Source organism: Brassica rapa, chromosome A10 (genome assembly GCF_000309985.2).
Source record: "Brassica rapa cultivar Chiifu-401-42 chromosome A10, CAAS_Brap_v3.01, whole genome shotgun sequence".
Classification (NCBI taxonomy): Eukaryota; Viridiplantae; Streptophyta; class Magnoliopsida; order Brassicales; family Brassicaceae; genus Brassica; species Brassica rapa.
The window spans coordinates 9580986-9588592 of record NC_024804.2 but is presented as its reverse complement, the minus strand read 5'-3'; positions in this window follow the sequence as shown (position 1 = coordinate 9588592).

The following is a 7607-nucleotide window of genomic DNA, read 5'->3' as shown; positions in this document are numbered from 1 at the left end:
TGTAATCAAATTATTTATGTAGCTCATTTCACAAAAAATATATTTATTTATGTAGCTTGACCATGGGCGTTATGATAATAAGGTGATGATTGTTTGTATGGTTTCTAGATTTTGGATTTTAGTTTTTGGTTTTTCGATTTTAGATTTAGATTTTGGTTTTTGATTTTGCATTAAATTTTAGTTTTTTTGAAAAAACATGATTGGTGATTTTAGATTTTATTTTTTTATTTTTTTTACTTCTAAATAATAAAATGAAAATATTTTAATAGTAAAATATTTATTCTAGAAATAATAATAAAAAGTTCTAATTACTATAAAATAAGAAATATTACATACTTTACCACAGTAAAATAAATTTATCTTAGAAAATGTTTAAAAATAATAAAATAATAAAATAATTGTATTGCTCGTCTTGACCGGATATAAATAAATGAACCTACATTCATATATATTATATGACAATACGCAATTAATAACTATTTTTGTAAACTAACTAAATAAAAATTAATTACTTTTTTCAAAATTATGGTAGAGTATATAAATTTATGAAATTCAAATATATAAATAAATATCAATAGTTTGATTTTAAAGTGATATTTAATAAATATAGGAAATATTTTAGTTTAATAAATCAAAAATAAATATCTACATATTATCAGTAAAAATATTTAGATTTGTTTATTTTAAAATTAAAAATAAATAATTATGTTAATTTATTCCTTTGTATAAGAGTTTTTTATATTTTTCATATTAGATTCTAGATGTAAAATATTTTATTTAACTTTGGTGATTTGGAATAGTTACTATTTTATCACTTTAATCCTTTCTTATTAATCTTTTCTTATATTAACACATAAATATGGAAATATTTTAATAAGAAACAAAAAAAGTATACAAAACCCACATACATAAGTAAACAATAATAATAAGACCAACATCGCTTGCTTCTAAACTAAGATTGTCACTGAAAATGACTTGAGTGTTACTTTACTAACCAATAACCATCATCGTACTTCGCGTCCATACCCACATTCTCTACTAATTAACATCGGAAAACTCCAGAGTCTGACTTTTTGGTATGTTTTTGGTTTGCCAAACCTTTTTTTTTTTGCTAAATCAAGACTGTATTTCAAATATGTTTGGGTTCTTTATAGTATTACATAATTGTTTTTTTGAAAATAAATAACTGTACTTCTGATGTATAAACCTCAATAACCCAACATTTTCATAGACTATTATACTATTTTGTTCTTAAATGTAGGATATTCCAAAAAATGTTGATGTTCCAATATATGAGATGTTTTCAACTTTTTAGATAACTTTTAATTTATTGAAAACTGTGTAACCAATCATATTTAATAATCTATTTTATATTTTGTTGAATACAATTATTTTATAGTTTTAATGATACTTTCTAGTTAAAAAATAATTTTCTTAATATGTGTGTTTTTTCTTAAATATCTTATATTTAGGAACAGATGAAATATTATTTAAGTTCACTATTTCAGTCAGGCCGTTTCTGGGTATGAGCTAAAGGCACATTTGCGCAAAGTCCATAAATTTTTTTGTAAATTTGAGTTAGAGTTTAAAACCCTTTTCTAAAATATTAAGACCTATTTTTTAGACCATATGTATATTTTTATAAGATGCATACAACACTGAGACGGCCTGATTTTCAGTAAAAAAAATACTTTTTTGTTGGCAAAGCTTCATTGTCCATATTTGTAACCCATAGTATTGGAAAAATACTAGAAGTTATACACATTACCATCACAGTAGACTACTATTTGGCTAAGGTAGTATAGTCTTAGCATCGTAACAATCATTTTTAACCAGTGAACATTACTGATATTACAAACAATATTGTTAAATACCTACATCTGAGCAGTTTTCATGTATTATAAAAATAAAATGTATTGTATTAACATAAATATTGTTTGCCTCTACTGATATTATTTTTTGGTGTTAGATTGATTATCTAGCACTTCATTTTCTATTTAAGATATGATAATTTATGTAAATACTAAAATTTTAAAACGTTATTTTCAAAATAAAAATTAATATTGAAATGAAAAATATTTTGAATTATATGTTAAATATTTATATTTGATAATAATAACAATGTTTTATGATAATTACCAAAACAATTTGATTTTTTATTCCTAATTTTCAAATCAATGAAATGCAGTTAGTCCAACATTTTACCATAAATATTTTTTATCAAAGTAAAATTTTAAAATAAATTATTTACAATCCAATAAAATTAGAAATATTGATCAAATTTTGTTAGCATAACTGAAAGTATAATATATATATATATATATATATATTATAATTTTTAAAATTGTATGATATTTGAAATTATTATAATATTTATTGATCAGACTTCGATGTGAAATATTTTATTTATAGAAAATGTTATTCTATAGTCATAAGCGTAATTAAGTATTTGGCTCGGTTATATGCGTTTAAATTTTTTATCATCCCTAATAATTAATGTAAACAATACGGTTTTCCGTGGGTCTGCTTCTCCAGCTAACCCTTCTGAACCAGTTTAATAAAATATGGAGTTTGTTGTCAAAAAGTAGGACTGGGCAAAAAAATGAATCCGAAGAACCGAACCGAACTGATCCAAAAAGTAATACCGAACCCAAACCAAACTTGATTAAATATCCAGAACGGGTTCAAAAAATTTGGTATGTAGAGAACCAAAACCGAACCCGACCTTAACCGAAGTATTTTGGGTATCCGAATGTATCCGAAATCGATTTATATATCTAAATATATTAATTATTTTTAGATTTAATTTATATTAAAAACATCTAAAATATACAAGATACTTTTAAGTTGTCTAAAATATTTGAATATATATATATATATAGTCAAAAGTAAATGTCTAAAATAACTAAAATATACTCAAAAACCTAAAAGTATTTGAAATATCTATTGATTCTCTATCAAATATTCAAACCAAACCAATTTATATTTTAAGTTTAGGTATTTTGACACATGTTTTTTAAATTTACATGTAATATATTATTTTATTTATAGATTCTGAGAAATTTAAAGTATATAAAGAATTTTAAAGTTTTAAAAATCATTTAAATGGTTATCCAAATCTGAACCGAACCCGTAAAGATCTAAATCAAACCCTAACCGAAATTTAGAAATACCTGAATGAGATTAAAATCTTTGACTCCGAAAACTCACAATCCTAATAAATCTGAACCTAATTTGAATGGGTATCCTAACAGCCACTCGTAGTCAAAAAGAATATGAGGGAATATGAACGAATAAAATCCAATGCATTTACGTATGTGTGTTTGCGTGTAGAAAATGCTTATAATTCGGAAGAATCTTTGAGGATCTTGGACTTGATGAACAATGAATTATATTCTCCGGTCTTTGACTATCAAACACCAAGTGGATGTTAATTCCTTTGAATATGACTGCAGCTATAACTTAATCAGTTACCACTGAAATATTAATACAATTACTTCTAATTCGTCTCTTTTGTTCTCTCTATGTTACTGTGTGCGAAAAAATATTTCTATGTAACAAAAAATGGATCGGTTGTCGAAAAAAAAAAGAGATTAATAGACATGTGAGTTTGAATGAATTTTCCGAATGTGATATTCATATATCGTTGAGATTATTAATCTATGGTTGGAAAACGTGATATCAAGAAACAAATTAATCTAAAGTACGTAACAAAAAATGGACCGGTTGTCGAAAAAACCAAAATAGATTAATAGACATGTGAATTTGAATGAATTTTTCGAATGTAATATTCTCATATATTGTTGAAATTATTAATCATATGGTTGGAAAACGTGATAACAAGAAACAAATTAATCTTAAGTACGTAATTTTGTGTTTATCGATGAATAACAAGCGAGTCTAAATTTCCTTCTGTATTTACTCAACTGTCGTTATAATATAATGACATAGCTACATAAGTGATATTTATGTTATTAAATGGGATTATTGGTCACTTGGCTCAATGGAGGAGAACACTGCACTAAACCTTGGGGTTTGTCTTTGTCAATCCAAAGGATTCTCCATGTCTCTCTCACTCTTCCTTCTCACATTGGATCTTCAACATTTTCTTCTTCTTTCTCTTATACTCACGCGTCTCAAGGCACCTCTCTTTTTGTATTTTTCAACTGATTAACTAAACTGAAGTTAAGTTACCCTAACCTGAATATTAAGGAAGTATGAAATAAATGTGACAAGTGGACGAAATGAGTTCGATTATTTTGAACCTAATAGTGGCTCTATGATACTTTGGCTAAATTAGTTCGATTTACATCTAATATTATATTTACTAAAGTAGTTTATACATGAGATACGAAATGTGTTTCAAAAAAAAAAAAGAACGCCAAGAACATATATATACTGAATAAAAATAATGTTGTTTCCGAAACATTTCAAGATTTTCCTATCGAAAGCGATGGATCAGAGTGTCACATTCAACACCGTTTAAGGAATCCCATATATATTATTTGAGAAGCATTACAACATTTTTTTTGTAGCCACATGTCATCACTAAAATGATTCTTAGAATCCTTAGAGAAATATGATCCTTCTAAATATATAATAAATTTTTTATTAAACTAACTATAAATACATTACTAATATGCTTCATTATTTCCATAAATAAAATTACGGAATTACCTAATATGGGTGCTTCATTATTTCCATAAATAAAATTACGTAATTACCTAATATAGCTAAAGTATATATGACAATTAATGAATTTGAATAATAAAGATTTGATAAAAATAAGTGTATCTTATATTAAATTTGTTTAATTTCAAACTATTAAAATAAATTAAACAATCATAGTAACTATTTAATAAAAATTTAAAAAAATTCTTTATATGTTGTATTTTGAATTTTTAAAAACGAGTATAAATTACTAAAACCATTAAAAGTTTCACATTTAAATTTTGTGATCTATGGTTTAAACTTTTTGTTATGACATGATACGAATAATTAAAAAATCATATAAGTTGAAAGTCTCATTTAATAAGCATTAAAAATAAAAAAAATATAAAAATATATATGTATATATATATATATTAAATTAAATTATATGTCATATAAGAAAATAAATAAATATCTTAATTTGAAATTTACTTTTAACAATTTTTTTTTGATAAAAATTTTAAAAATATTGACAAATTAATTTTTAAAAATATTATAAATTACATAAATTATTAATCCCACAATAAAAATTTTGTTATCAGTAATTTAATTTTTTTGCTATAACAGATACAAATGATAAAAAACAATATGAGCAAAAAGCATCATTTAATAAATATTAATATTAAAATATACTATATATATATGTTAATATCATTTAAATTTAATTATATACCATATCAAATAGAAAAAATATTCTGTTGGATTAATAAAATTTATTTATATGTTCGCACCAGCTTAATTATATAGGTAATAGTTACTGACTTTTTAATTATTCAATATATATTTATTATTTCATAATAGGTTAGAAACTTATAATATATAAAATAATTTATATATATAACGTTCATTCCGCGCAAGGCGCGGATCTTAACCTAGTAATGAAAGTAAAATCAAATTCTTATTAAAAAAATATGAAGACAAAAAACTATATTTTGGAAATTCGCTTTAATTCTGTAAGCCAGAATTAAAAAATTATAAAATTTCGAACTTGTAACTTTCTATTTAATGTTGACGAACATATAAAGTTTGATAATGAAATAATACAACTGCAAATGATGGTAATCAATATTAACAATTACCATTAACCATAACAATAAACTATATCATTATAACACAAGTTGTTGTAAATTCTTTCAGTCGGAACATTATGGCTTTAATTTTGGGTCACCCTTTATGTTGTAAGGGGAATAATGATTAAAACTTCATAAATTAAAGGAGAAATTGGGGAGAGAAAAAAAGAACAGAAGAGGCCGCGTGAGGAAGATGATCTGCTATCCATGTGGTCAAAGCTTAGATTTTAGGGCCATTTTTCATGTTTCATATTGCATACGTCCTTTTTTTTTCTTTTACGATTTTACTTTGTAATGTTGTTACACAAAGTTTTAACTGCAACACAAAGCTATGCATAAGTATATAAAGCTTTTTTTTTGTCAGAATTTGTTACACAAAGTTCTAATTATAAAGTACATATTTTCAAGACTGTGATTGAAATTTGATAAAGATAAAAGGTGTTATCAATCTCCGTTTATTTGAATATTTACTTTAGGAAAAAGGGACTACTACCATGATCGACATTTTAAAGCTTTTATGGGTTTACAATTTATAAAAAAAAAAACAAAATCAAAACTAAAACAGCTTTTATATTGTTTACTAGCATAATCTTTATAAAGTAAGTTCAAAAAAAAAATGGTTATGTGAAATAGGCAACAAAGGTTAGATAAATTTTAAAACAATGACCAACGAGATTGTTTGGATTTTCGGCAAGAAAATGAAACCTTCTTTTTTATCCAAGAAAATGAAAACAGTGAGTGAGAAATTGAAAATATGGTAAAAGAGATCCTTTCTACCATATATAACCTAATCTATTAATTTAGGGTTCTATTTTTTATCTACCATATAAAAGTGTATGTTAGACCATTCATTTGAAATTTAACTAAATATCCTAATTTTACTCATATATGATATTTTCCTAACAAAAATAATATACATCTAAACAATAAGATTTCTAAGACAAGACCAATATATTTCTATTAGATAATTATTGTTTATTATTTATCATATTTAATCTAGACCAAATTAAATATATATATACATATATATATATATATATATATATATATTTCAGTAATTAATTTTTAAATTAAATGGTATAGCCCAATCTTTTAAAATTGTCATATTAACTTTTCATATAAAACAAAATAAATTATATTTGATTGGCTGTAACATTTTATGTTTGATTTTTGTAGTATAAATAAAAACACCAAACTGAAATATAATATATTAAATAAAATAGTATTTTAAATATAATATTAAATAATTTAGTTTATTAACACACAAAACTTTCGTGAATAAAAATTTCTAAACCAAAAAATAAAATAAAATCCGTATTAGTTCATATAAAACTAATATTTAAAATTAAACTGTTAATATAATGTTGCATTTTAAAATAAATAAACAAAAATACTACTTTAATATCTGATGTGTACAATTTCATCAAAAAAGTCAACAAATATAAAAATTTCTAAATAATATTATATACATAAAAATTGATATTAAATATATATCTTTATATCTTAATTTATATTTAAAAATGTTATTTTAAAAATAAAATATATCCGCATGGATGTGCGGGTTCAAATCTAGTCAATACTATTAAAAGGGAAGAAATCTTAAAAAATCTACTTATAAAAGTTGTTTGGACCTTTTCATTTATCTTATTATTTTTTGGTCTTACTTTAAATTTAAACTAATAATACGTTACCATATATTTCTCTAACAATAATTTATTCAATTCCTTTATTTATTCAAATCTCACTCCTACATCTTAATCACTACTATTAATATATTTACCATTTTAATTTTTAATCGTAAAAGCATTGAAACTAATGTTTTATATT